The sequence below is a fragment of the Chiloscyllium punctatum genome, chromosome 42 (genome assembly GCF_047496795.1).
Source record: "Chiloscyllium punctatum isolate Juve2018m chromosome 42, sChiPun1.3, whole genome shotgun sequence".
Lineage (NCBI taxonomy): Eukaryota > Metazoa > Chordata > Chondrichthyes > Orectolobiformes > Hemiscylliidae > Chiloscyllium > Chiloscyllium punctatum.
Genome location: NC_092780.1, coordinates 16,638,252 through 16,652,022, shown reverse-complemented (window position 1 = coordinate 16,652,022; position 13,771 = coordinate 16,638,252). Strand labels below are relative to the sequence as shown.

The 13,771-nt window shown below is 43.8% G+C and overlaps 1 protein-coding gene across 9 annotated transcripts in view; it reads left to right on the top strand.

The window, feature by feature from the left end:
* Positions 1-10,205: 10,205 nt before the first annotated feature.
* Positions 10,206-13,771, top strand: part of LOC140465766 (signal transducer and activator of transcription 5B-like) — a 133,380-nt gene continuing 129,814 nt past the window's right edge. For all 9 annotated transcript variants that reach the window (XM_072561509.1, XM_072561503.1, XM_072561507.1 and 6 more), the window contains exon 1: positions 10,206-10,403. The gene's annotated coding sequence lies outside the window, so the exon portion shown is untranslated. The remainder of the gene's footprint in view (positions 10,404-13,771) is intronic.

Here is a 13,771-nt window from a genome sequence, read left to right as displayed (position 1 = left end):
AACTTAGTGATTGCAATGTCTTCATTAAGTTAAAAAGTTGTTCAAATCTCACTGCTGGAATTGAACCTGGGGTGTACTTTCGCTCCTTGGGATTTTAAATTAGAGCAAGAAAAGAATGCAGATGAGTTGTTGGCAGGCAGTTGGTGGAAGGGTTTCATTGGATGGATGGGTGTAAGAGGCAAGACTTAGTTATTGAATTCCATGAGTTTAATTTGCATGCTCAAATTCATTACCACTGGCCTCATGAGGTAATGCTATGACTTACTAGAGGGCTTCTTTGTCCTTTCCACCACCTGTTGACCTGCTTCATCCTGGTGGAAAAGACATAGATTTCCCCTTTCAAATGTATAATATGCCATTGGGATTCTTTTAAAATCACAGGTCTTTAATTAGTATTTATGCAAGAGGCAATTGACTGATGCGCGTATCTGGTGCAAAATCCTGCAGCTCTCAAGCTTGAAATTGGTGGACACATCTCCGGGACACCCACATCAATGTAACCCACCACCCCGTGGCCGATCATTTCAACTCCACCTTCCACTTTGCCAAGGACATGCAGGTCCTGGGCCTCTTCCATCGCTACTCCCTCACCACCTGACACCTGGAGAAAGAACGCCTCATCTTCTGCCTCGGGACACTTCAACCCCATAGCATCAATGTGGACTTCACCAGTTTCCTCATTTCCCCTCCCCCCACCTTACCCCAGTTCCAACCTTCCAGCTCAGCACCGTCCTCATGACCTGTCCCACCTGTTAATCTTCCTTCCCATCTATTCACTCCACCCTCCTCTCCGACCTATCATCTTTACCCCCATCTCCATCCACCTTGTGCACTTTCAGCTACCTTCTCCCCAGCCCCAATCTCCCTCCCATTTATCTCTCTACCCCCCAGGCTCCCAGCCTCATTCCTGATGATGGGCTTTTACCCGAAACGTTGATTTTCCTGCTCCTCAGATGCTGCCTGACCTGTTGTGCTTTTCCAGCACCACTCTAATCTTGATTCTAATCTCCAGCATCTGCAGTACCCACTTCTACATAGCAAGAAATGACACTCCTCAAATTTAACTGCCTGTCCACTCCATTCTTGCAAAGTTGGGTGTGTTAAAATTCAGTCCATGTTTGAAGGAATGCTCCATTGTTGGCTGAGGAATTAATAGATTTTATACATTTTTTTAAGGACTGAGAAGATTCAATCATATTTAGTCAAAGAAGAACAATTCAGACTTTCCCAGTGCCTTGGACATTATCCTTCTCTCAATCAATGCCAAGGGTACAGATAAATCAGTTGTTTATTTCATGTTGTAAATGGGACTTTGCTGTGAACAAAGTGGCTACTGTGTTTGTGTTACAGAGACTACAGTTCAGCTTCAGGATATGAAAATATTTACACGGAAGCAGATTTTTACAACACATTTAGTTTGTTAGCCATCAAAAGAACTTACCATTTTCTTCTATAACAATGATAAAAATTAATATTCACAATGTAACAGAAATAACCATTGTTTTGGAACGAACGTTGCTGTGCTTACTGGGAAGGTTTCAGGAATATAAGTTGGTGAGGAAAATGATTCATTAAGCTTGACCTTGAGTCAGGAAGCTGCGTTTTCAACTTTTGCTACAAAGATTTGAGCACATAAATCTGGGCTAAAAATCAAATGCATTACTGAGGAAGTTCAGTGTTGTTGGAGCTGCTGTATTTTGGATGAGATGCTAAACAGATATCTTGTTCCATGTGGATGTAATAGAATCTATTACACAATTTCAAACAGGAACAGTAAAGTTATGCTTATGAATCTCTCAACCAGAATTACTAAAAACAGATTACCTAATCATTATCATTTTAATGTTTGTGGCAATTTGTCACGTGTAAATGAGCTGACATTTTTCCTATAATACTACAGTACATTCCAGATGTACTTCATTGTCTATAAAACACCAGGAAACCCTGAGATCATGACTAAAAGGTTTTAAAATCTTGTTTCAATACAACGTGGTTTCAGGACATTTGTTTTGATTTAGTTCTTTTTATACATTTTTACTCCCTTCCCAAAATATTTGATTCCTCATTAGACTGATGGTAGCAACTCACTGGCATCTTGCCCAAGAGTCCACAATTCATGGTACAAACAACGACTGCAGATGCTGGAAACCAGATTCTGGATTGGTGGTGCTGGAAGAGCACAGCAGTTCAGGCAACATCCAAGGAGCAGTAAACAATTCATGTGTGAGTTTTAAAAGTAATTGTCAGCAACCTCTTCAACTGAAGGATGAGGCATGAGGAAACCATTACTGGCCAGATTAATTCTAAAAGCAACGGATATCACATATGGACAAAACACAGGACACAATTTCAATGATACAGTGAATATTTACATGGGATAACCAACAGAGGCTAAACCGGGCATTTTTTCCTTTGCTTACACTACTAAGTAAAAATTGGAATAAATAAACAAGCCCTGGAACAAGTGAAAAGATTCATTTACCTTGGACAGGTTATTACAGATTTTGGGATATGTGATTGAATCAAATTGAATTGAGTTGAGTTGAATTTATTGTCACATGTACCGAGGCACAGTGTAAAGCTTTGTCTTGCAAGCAATACAGGCAGATCACAGAGTTAAATAGCATAGATAAGTAAATATTAGGTAAACAGCGGCAAAGACCAAAACACAGGTACAGGTGAATGCTAAGCGTTTGAGTCCATTCAGTATCCTAACAATAGTATGGTAGAAACTGTTTTAAAACCAGCTGGTGTGTGTGTTCAGGCTTCTGTACCTTCTCCCTGATGGTAGAGGTTGTAGGAAAGCATTGCTAGGGTGGGATAGATCTTTGAGAATGCTGGCGACCTTTCCTTGACAGCGGGTCAGGTAGGTGTATTCTGTAGAGGGGAGGTTGGCCTTTGTGATTGTCCAGGCCGAGTTCACCACTCTCTGTAACCATCTCCGATCTTGAATGATACAGTTGCCATACCAGGTAGTGATACATCCAGACAGAATGCTCTCGATGTCATGCCAAATCTTCTCAGCTGACTGACGAAGAAGAGATGTTTTTGGGCCTTTATAACCAGTGTGTCCACATGAAGAGTCCAAGAAAGCTTGTTGTTGATGACCACTTCCAGGAGCTTGACACTTTCCACTTGTTCCACCTCTGTGCTGTTAATGTGTGGGGGGTCATGAGTAACATCCCTCTGAAAGTCAACAATGAGTTCCTTGGTTTTGCCGGCATTGAGAGCTAGGTTGTTCTCAGTGCACCATTTTTCTAGGTCTTCCACCTCCCATCAGCAGTCTGTTTCGTCGCCATCTGAGATTTGACCGACTATGGTAGTGTCATCAATGAACTTGTAAATGGCATTAATCTGGTATTTGTCTGGGCTAATATTAAACCATTATTTAGACAGACTAGCATATTTCTTGTAATGTGTCATGCTTCGAGTGATCATGGGTATACATTGAGTACAATAGAGGGCTGAGTTCAAGATTACTAAGTTTAGTAATCAGTCTCAAGGGGATAATAGTGTTGAAGGCTGAATTGCAGTCAATGCAGCTGTTCTTGGTGTCAAGATGTTTTAGGGAGGAGTGAAGGGCAAGTTATATGGCATCTGACGTTGGTCCATTAGGCAAATTGGAGTGGATCAAGAGTAGTGGAGAGGCTTGAATTGATTAATGCCATGACCAGCCTTTCAAAACATCTCATGACCAGCGATGTTAGGGTAGTCATTGAGACATGCTACTTGAGCCTTCTTAAGCACAGGGATGATGTTGGCCCTCTTGAAACAGGCAGGGACAGTGGCCTAGTGCTCTCTACCCACCTATCCGCTCCACCCTCCCCTCTGACCTATCACCTTCATCCCCACCCCTATCCATCCATTGTACTCTTTGCTACCTTCTCCCCAGCCTCACCCTGATGAAGGGCTTTTGCCCAAAATGTCGATTTTCCTGCTCCTCAGATGCTGCCTGACCTGCTGTGCTTTTCCAGCACCACTCTAATCTAGACAGCTGCAGGGAGAGGTTGAAGATGTCCGAGAAGACCTCTGCCAGTTGATCTGCACATGCTGTGAGTGCACGGCCTGGTACTCCATCTGGTCCCATCGCTTTCCTTGGATTCACATGAAGGAAAACTGATCTGATCTCTGATGCAGTGACCATTGGGATGGATTTGTCAGGACTTGTCAGAATAGGTGTCACCTCTCTGCTGAAATTCTGCTCAAAGCAAGCAGAAGGTGTTGAGACGATCTGGGAGGGATGTTTCATTGTCTGCTATCTTGAACGGTCTCTTTTTAGAACCTGTGATGTCATTCAGTCCTTGCCATAGTTGCCGGATGTCTGTCTGGGTCTCTAGTTTTGTTCAGTATTGGTCCTTGGCTATCTTAATGGCTCTGCGAAGGTCATATTTGGATTCCTTACATTTGAGTGGGTCTCCTGATCTGAAGGCCTCACAACTGGTTTTTAGCAGGTTCTGTATGTCCTGATTTATGCAGGGTTTCCGACTGGGGAACACCTGAATTGACTTCCTCGGTATGCAAGCCTCCACACATTTGCTGATAAAGTCTGTGACAATGGTGGCGTACTCGTCCAACGTACTTGCAGACTGTTTGAACATGGTTCAATCAGCCTATTACAGACAGCACCAGAGTTGATCATCTGCCTCCTCCGATCAGAACTGGACCTGTATCCGCAAAGGGGTCTCCTGCTTGAGCTTTTGCCTGTAAGCTGGGAGAAGAAACAACGTCATTGTGGTCGGAGTTCCCAAAATGAGGGCAGGGGATGGAGCGGTAGGCATCTTTCACAGTGGTGTAGCAGTAGTCTAAAATGTCAGATTCGAAGGAGAATTTAGATAGTTGGACTAGCTTTGACAGAATAAAAGACTGAACATCAAAGAAATTGAACTTCAAATTGAGGAAAGTAATGTCAATGTGGTATATTTTCTAATCCATGCTGTATGCCTTAGAGACTTGACAACAAACAAAGAGACTACTGATAAACTGTATGTAGTTGTGATGTGGATATTTAGGATTTTCTGCATATTCTACACAGATGGAAGGATTATTGAGCAAGTGCTGGAAATAACTGGAGAAAGGAGGAATATAGTGGAGAACATTAAAAAGAGAAAAATGCAGTATTTCTGTCGCATTATTAGAGTATAAGGTAGTCAGACAGAGTTAATAGAGGGTAAGATTGATGGAAGATGTAAGGGAGGGAAGCAGAGGAGGAAAGAGATGACAGATGAAATGTACTGAATGCAGCTGACCTTTGTAGAATTAGTAATGATACACAGGACGCACAGTGGTAGAGAATGCTGTATGTTATGACTCATGGTCAGTATGTTACTATGTCTTTCAGAGACATATTCATGATATCATCATTATTATGACATGTGACCTGAGGGTTTAAAGATCTTGTACTTGGATCACTCGAAGCATGACACATTACAAGAAATATGCTAGTCTGTCTAAATAATGGTTTAATATTAGCCTAGACACAGATACTTTTATACATAACAGCTTGCTGTCATAAACCTCTGTTGGATTCTTCAATACCATAATATTCAGGTCCAGTTTCAGATGTTAAGAGAGACAGCAAACATTGCTGCATCAGGTTGAAACCTTAGCTGCAAGCAAAAACCACATCAAAGTTCCTTGCAGACAACCTCTGGGAAGAAGTGACCCCAACAAATGAACAAACCAAGGACATACTGGAGCCATTCCTTCTACCTTATTACCTATCCAACAGAGATCACCTCACAAGTCATGCAGCAGGAAAAAAATATCTGGCATTTTCCCAAGTCCAGCAAGCCTCAACAGCGTGCTTGCCTGATCTCTTGTGCATCTCTAATTTCCTCATTTATAACATTGGCTGCTCTGCTTTCAATTGCATTAGCCCTAACTACTGGATTTCACACTGTAAACCTTACCACCTCTCTACCTATTTCTCCTCTTTCAAGTTACTTACTTAAAAACTGCCTCTTTGCCCCAGTTTTTGGACACCTCCCCTAATATCTTACATTAATGCAAAATATAGAGGAATTAAAACTTCATTCTGAGAGTGGCAGTAACCTACTCAAGGCCAGAATGTTTGTTTTTATATCCCATCTGCCATGGAGGTGTGTCATAATTTGTTCAAACAGGTTAACTAAAGTCAGGAGTTTCAGTATTCAATGTTTCCTCTAAGCTGTGTAGCCATTCTCAGGGATCAGGGTGCAACAAGTCCACATTGACCCCCTGAAGAGTAACCCATGCAAACCCATTTCCTGACAAACACATCAAATACTTTGGGCAATTCACCTGACCGGCACATCTTTGGACTATGGGAGGAAACCAGAGCACCCTGAGGAAAAAACGCAGCAGGCCAGGCAGCAGCCGAGGAGCAGGAGAATCGACGTTTTGGGCATAAGCCCTTCTTCAGGAATGAGGCTGGTGTGCCAAACGGGCTGAGATAAAAGGTGTGTGTGGGGGGGGGGTGAAATTTGGGGGAGGGGTGCTGGGAATATGATAGGTGGAAGGAGGTGAGGGTGAGGGTGATAGGCTGGAGAGGGGGTGGGGGCAAAGAGGTCGGGAAGAAAATTGCAGGTCAAGAGGGCAGTGCTGAACCCGGGATTTGGGACTGAGATAAGGTGGGGGGAGGTGAGATGAGGAAGCTGGAGAAATCTACATTCATCCCCTGTGGTTGGAGGGTTCCTAGGTGGAAGATGAGGTGCTCTTCCTCCAGGCGTCCTGTGGCCAGGGTCTGGCAATGGAGGAGGCCAAGGACCTGCATGTCCTTGGTGGATTGGGAGGGGGAGTTAAAGTGTTCAGCCAAGGGGCGGATGGGTTGGTTGGTGCGGGTGTCCCAGAGGTGTTCCCTGAAACGTTCCGCAAGTAGGTGGCCTGTCTACCCAATGTGGAGGAGACCATGTCGGGTGCAGCGGATATAGTATATGATGTGTGTGGAGGCGCAGGTAAATTTGCGATAGATATGGAAGGATCCGTTGGGGCCTTGGAGGGAGGTGAGGGGGGAGGTGTGGGCGCAGGTTTTGCAGTTCTTGCGGTTGCAGGGGAAGGTGCCGGGAGTGGAGGTTGGATTGGTGTGGGGTGTGGACCTGACGAGGGAGTTGCGGAGGGAGTGGTCTCTCCAGAATGCTGATAGGGGTGGGGAGGGAAATATATCCCTGGTGGTGGGGTCTGTTTGGAGGTGGCGGAAATGACGGAGGATGATACGTTGTATCGAGAGGTTGGTGGAGTGGAAGGTGAGGACCAGTGGGATTCTGTCCTGGTGGCAAGTGGAGAGGCGGGTTTCAAGGGTGGAGGTCCGGGAATTGGAGGAGATGCGGTGGAGAGCATCGTCGACCACGTCCTCTAGAACGCTGATAGGGGTGGGGAGGGAATCTTCTTCCTGATCTCTCCGCCCCCACCCCTCTCCGGCCTATCACCCTCACCCTCACCTCCTTCCACCTATCGTATTCCCAGCGCCCCTCCCCCAAATTCCCCCCACCCCTACTCCCACCTTTTATCTCAGCCCGCTTGGCACACCAGCCTCATTCCTGAAGAAGGGCTTATGCCCGAAACGTCGATTCTCCTGCTCCTTGGATGCTGCCTGGCCTGCTGTGCTTTTCCAGCACCACACTTTTCTACTCTGGTCTCCAGCATCTGCAGTCCTCACTTTCTCCTATTTCCACCCTGAAGAAACCCGAGCAGACACAGGGAGAATGTATAAACTCCACGTAGACAGTTGTCTGAGGTGGGAATCGAACCCAGTCCCTGGTGTAATGAGGCAGCAGTGCTAACCATTGAGCCACCTGTTTACTTGTTGATTGGGGTGTGGATATATGGCTGTACAGTTTGGGAAGTTGCTGCAGAACAGGGACCTCAGAGGGCCACACAGTGCCAGGAAAGGTTAGAGGGAATGTAGGTGGTAGTGCCCCTGAGCAGTCCAAGTCTTACCTGTAATGGAGGCATGTCTCAACAGATTGATTTAAAATTAAATCCTGTTACACATCCTTACCGAGTGCAATTCTGAAATTGGTCAAGTCAGCAGCTCACTTTAAACGCAACTGGGGGCTATCTTTAGCCTAAATTTAATTTTTCTTCTGCAGCGTCTAGGAACATGGGAAAAGGAGTAGGCCATTCATCCCCTTGAGCCAGTTCTACCGTTCAATGAGATCATGACTGATCTATCACCTAACTCTATATACCTGTCTTTGGCCCATATCCCTTAATATTGTGACCGAACAAAAATTTATCTGTGTCTGATTTATATTTAACAACTGATCTAGCAGTAACAGCCATTTGTGGAAGACAGTTACAAAACTTGTATTACCCTTTTCATGTGTAAGTTAACCCTAGCATCTCTCCTGAATGGTCTATTCCTATTTTACAGACTATGCCCCTTGGTTTTAGAATCTCCAATCCGTGGAAATAAGTTATCCTTACAAAAAAAAAGTGCAGATGCTGGAAATCCAAAACAAAAACATAAATTGCTAGAAAAGTCAGCAGGTCTGGCAGTTCTGAAGATGGTACTGGACCCAAAACATTAACTCTTTTTTCTCTTCACTGGCACTGCCAGACCTGCTGAGTTTATCTAGCAATTTCTGTTTTTGTTTTAGCTTTTATCTGATGCAGTAATGCTTATGTTTTCCCTTTTAACATGACAAACTGTACCTGGATATCATGGTATTGAAGAATCAAACAGAAGTTTATTTTTGTCCTGTCTTTCCTATTAATGTCTTGAAGGCTTCAATCAGATCAACCCCTTAACTTCTAAATTCTAGAGAAAACGGGCCTAAATGGTACAATCTTTCCCCATAACCTAGCCCCTGAAGTGCCCAGGCTACTGTGGTGTTGTGGTAATGTCTCTATTTCTGGACCAGTAGGCCTCGATTCAGGTTCCACCTGCTCCGGAGTTGTGTAATTACATCTCTGAACAGATTGCTTAGAAAATAAAATGAAACAAAGGATTGCAGATGCTGGAACTCTGAATTAGAAATTACAGGAGGAAAGTCAGCAAGTCTGGTAGCATCAGATGTGAAAGAATGTCACTGGACTCTAACACTTGACTAAACGCAACAAATGTCACAGCATGTCAGGCAGTATTCATGGAGAGGAAGCAAGCTAACATTTCAAGACTAGGTGATCTCCAGCATGTTTTTATTTCTAGTACAGATTCCAGTATCTGTAGTAAGTTGCTTCTAAATACTGGACTCTACATTCTCTCTCCACAGATGCTGCCAGACCCGCTAAATTTCTCTAGCGATTCCCATTTGCCTGCCATGATACGACTGAACAGATTTTAAAATTCTTTTTATTTAAAAACATAAAAAAGAGTAACACTGATGATGTTACCTAACATTGGTGATCATGATGTGGAGGTGCTGATGTTGAACTGGGTTGGAGAATGATAAAAATCAGGAGAAAGTTGAAGACTGCAGATGCTGGAGATCAGAATATAGAGTGTGCTGCTGGAAAAGCAGAGCAGGTCAGGCAACATCCGAGGAGCAGGTGAATTGACGTTTTGGGCAAAGGTGTTCAAAACACTCCCTGGTGGTCTAGGGGTTAGGATTTGGCACATTCACTGCCACGGTCCGGGTTCAACAATTCCCAGTCAGGGAATGGGTGCTTTGTTAAATTACATTCGTTAAGGAATTATTGCATTCAAAATATCAAGATGAAGCAAACATTTGTGGGGTGGGACTGTCACTCAGTGGTTAGCACTGCTACCTCACAGCACTAGAGATCCTAGGTTCAATTCCATCCTTGGGTGACTGTGGAGTTTGCATATTCTCCCTGTGTCTGCATGGGTTTCCTTCCACAGTGCAAAGATGCACAGTCCAGGTGAATTGGCCATGTTAAATTGCCCATGGTGTTAGGTGCATTAGTCAGAGGGGGGTGGGTTGCTCTTCGGAGGGTCGGTGTGGATTCGTTGGGCCGAAGGGCCTGTTTCCACACTGTAGGGAATCTAATCAGGAATCCTTTACTACAAATTCTGTGCCCTCCGGTCCCGCCCCAGAAGCTATCTTGACGAAGGAGCAGCGCTCTGAAAGCTCGTGCTTCCGAATCAAATTGCTTAGCGCACAGTGACGAGACACAACCACCAGCTCCGCCTGCAAATCTTGCGCTGACGCTGGAGCGAGCGCCTCGCTTTGCGCCCGTGGAGGCAGGTCGGCGATTGGGGGACGCTCCCTCGGCCAGCTGCTGCGAGGGAGCGTCTGTCAATGGGGGAGAGGCGGAAGTGGGAGGGAGGCGGCTGGAGTGCGTCAGCGCGAGCGGGGCCGAGGGCTCGAGCGAGGGGAGCGGGAGCGAGAGACATAAAATAATAAAACGGAGGCGAGGTGGACACGCGTTAAAACAACAGTTTGTAAAGTCGTAAGCGAGGAACGGCACGGACGGAGTACTTTTAAAACATTTTTTTTTAAAAAAACCCGGAGAAAATCCAGGTAAGAGACAACGCGGGGGCACCGGGCCCTGTTTGAGTGAAAATTGGACTTGAAGCGCGAGCTCTCTGGGCGGTTGGTTCTCACGAGGGCTTTTTTTTAAAAAAAATAATATTAGAAATTAATAAAACGGCCGCATCCACGTACTCTAGTCCGTAAAGTAGTCAGCGACTGAATTTCTCACACTTTTAAAAAAAAAACAATTTTAAGGGGGTGGAAAAAAAAGAGCTGTGGGGAAGCCCAAACCCGTTATTTTTGCACGTTTGCTACACGCTTCGGGTTTCACTTTTACATTGAGTTAAAATTTGTTTTTTTTTTCCCCCCTCTAATATAAATTGTGGAACCCTGCCCCACCAGCAGCCCCGTCAGCTTGAGTAAGTTTTGGATTAAACGGTGTCAAAGTTTCTGTCTCGCCCCCTCTCTGAGCTTGTGTTGGTGCCTTTTTCATTTTGACGGGCAGGTTTCAGTGACTGCTTTTTCCTCCCATTTTTTTTGACTCTGCAGGATTTTTGAATGTGTTTTTTTTTTAAAATTGCAGGAGTGGTGTTTTTCAGATTTCGGGCTTTTTGTATACGTGTGTGTGTGTACGTGTTGCTCAATGTTTTGTATGTGGTTGTAATTTCAGCTCCGTCCCAGTGCGATGGGCATCAGTTGTTGAAATGATCTGGGGGGTGGGGGGCAACATTATAAAGTTTTTAGAGGGTTGATTTGAAGAGGGATTTGAGTGGGGGTGGGGGCGGTGATGGTAGTAACTGAGTCCGGGGTGTTTGTGGATATCGAGAGCAACCGAACTTTCCGGAGTCTGATGGCTGAGGAGAAGGTGGAGTTATGTGGATAGTTTAAAGAGCTGTCACTGGGCTCAGAGTGAGATTTCAAGCAGACGCACTGTATTTCCTGTCATGCAGAGACTCCATGACCAGCTCACTTAAGTTTTTTTTTAAAACCAACTCAACATTGCTTCTAAATTGTAGCATTGTTATATATCAGTTATGTGGTGCTACTTGATTTACAACTGTCAGAATTGCCTTAGTGATGTATGTTCATGAACAGGATTCTGCATTTTAGTCTGAAGATTTAATTTTGGGATAATTTGAAGATTTTATTAAAGTTTCAGTGATAATTAAGAAAACTTTTGAATGAATGCTTGTATACATCAAAATCATTTTTTTTTCTGCAAAGCAATGATTGAGGAAATCTACGTTTTCATGCTATCTATGTGCTGCCTTTATAAGACCATGATTCATAGGAGCAGAAATTAGGCTACTTGGCTGTCAAGACTGCTCTGCCATTCAATCATGGCTGATAAGTTTCTTAATCCATTTCCTGCCTTCTCCCTTTTAACCTTTTGATTTCCCTTGACAAACAAGAACCAATTTGTCTCTGTTTTAAAATACTCTATGAACTGGTCTCCCCAACCTTCTGTGGCAATGACTTCTGTAGATTCACTGCTCTGGCTGAAGAAGTTTCTCATTATCTCTATTCTAAAAGGTCTTCCCCCATCTCTAAGGCTGTGACCCCGGTCCTACTCTATGTAGGTAGTATGCACAGTGATGTTCCCAAAGAAGCACAAGTCCTGCTGAACAGAATATGCATTGATGGAGTGCCTAATAAATAGACTTTGGCTGCCACCTTCTCTGTGGCTGTGTCATTGTATTTTGCATTCTGTTCTGCTACCCTGATGCACTTTGCATGATGCAACCTGCCTGTATAGCAAGCGAAACAACACTTCACTGTGTCTCAATATGTGTGACAGCATAAATGAATTAATAGCTACTGTTCTGGTGTTGTAAATATAAGAATGGTCTGGAGATGTGATGGAAAGGAGATAGGGAAAACTGAGATTGAGGCACATTAATTCAGTAAGCAAGTAGAAGATTGGCAGTTTTGAGCTTTTATTTCTTTATATTAGGGCTGTGGTTTGAACTAGGTATAGGATAATATGCTGGTTTAATGTATGGTTCAATGCATAATTACAAATAATTGTTGAATTAAGATTTAAAATATAGCTATTCTAAGAGCAGATCATGCACCTGGACTTGCAGAATGTTGGAGGTTGTGGAAGGTGAGGCTGTCCCAAGCAAACATTTTTGGGAGCTGCCTCCATCTCTAATCTCTGCTTCAATCATTGAACTGAAATGTGAATTGGAAGGGCTCAGACATATAAGGGAGGAGGAGGATTTTTTGGACGACTTTTTTCTCCAGAGGGCAGTTACACTTGAGAGGAAAACAGTGGTTCATTAAAGGAGAAAGTATGACTGACAGGTGTTAGATTAGATTACTTACAGTGTGGAAACAGGCCCTTCGGCCCAACAAGTCCACGCCGCCCCGCCGAAGTGCAACCCACCCATACCCCTTACCTAACACTACGGGCAATTTAGCATGGTCAATTCACCTAACCTGCACATCTTTGGACTGTGGGAGGAATCTGAAGCACCCGGAGGAAACCCACGCAGACACGGGGAGAATGTGCAAACTCCACACAGTCAGTCACCTGAGGCGTGAATTGAACCCAGGTCTCTGGCGCTGTGAGGCAGCAGTGCTAACCACTGTGCCACTGTGTTATTTAGAAATTAAAAAGGAGGTGCAAGCCCTGGTCCTCTCCAGCCGATATGATGTGGAGGCACATCTTAACTGTGAAGACAAATTGAAAGCTTGTGGAGAGGACAGTTGTAATGCAGGACCAGACTCTGTTTCTGATGCCTGTCAATGGGGATGTTAGCAAAGTCAGAATAGAAATCAGGTATTAATGGAGGACTTTATAACCATTGGGATAAAAAAAAGCATCTTCTACAGCCATAAATGGGATTTTTAAAGGGCCTGCTGTCTACCTAAAGCTCTGGTATGGAATGTCAGGTGGCTGAGAGGAATTTGGAAGCGCCTGATGTGGGTGGATTGGGGGGAGCGAATAGAAGGAAATCTAGTTATGGTTCATTTTGGAGAAAATGACAGGTGTAGGGATCAGTAGGAGGTCATTATAAAAGGGCAAATCTTGTAAAAGAATCTTTGGGAAATAGTGACTATAGTGTTTTGGAAATTTCCACTAAGTTTAAAAAAGATGTAATGGAAGATTATAAAATACCTAAAATGGTCTAGTAGATTGGCAATGGCAAATAATTAAAGAATTGATGCTTAGTTTTATTTTTTAAAGTGAAAGACACAGGATAAGCAAGAGTAATGGCTACTAAGGGAAGTTAAAAAATAGTATTAGATCAAAAGTGGAGGTATATAAAGTTGCCAAAAAATTGTAAACTTTAGGACTGGGATACTTTTTTAGAATTTGGCAAAGGAGGACCAAAAAATTGAAAAATGAAAGGGAAGAGTATGAATAGAAAATAAAAAAAAGGATTAAAAAGCTTCTACAGGTATGCAAA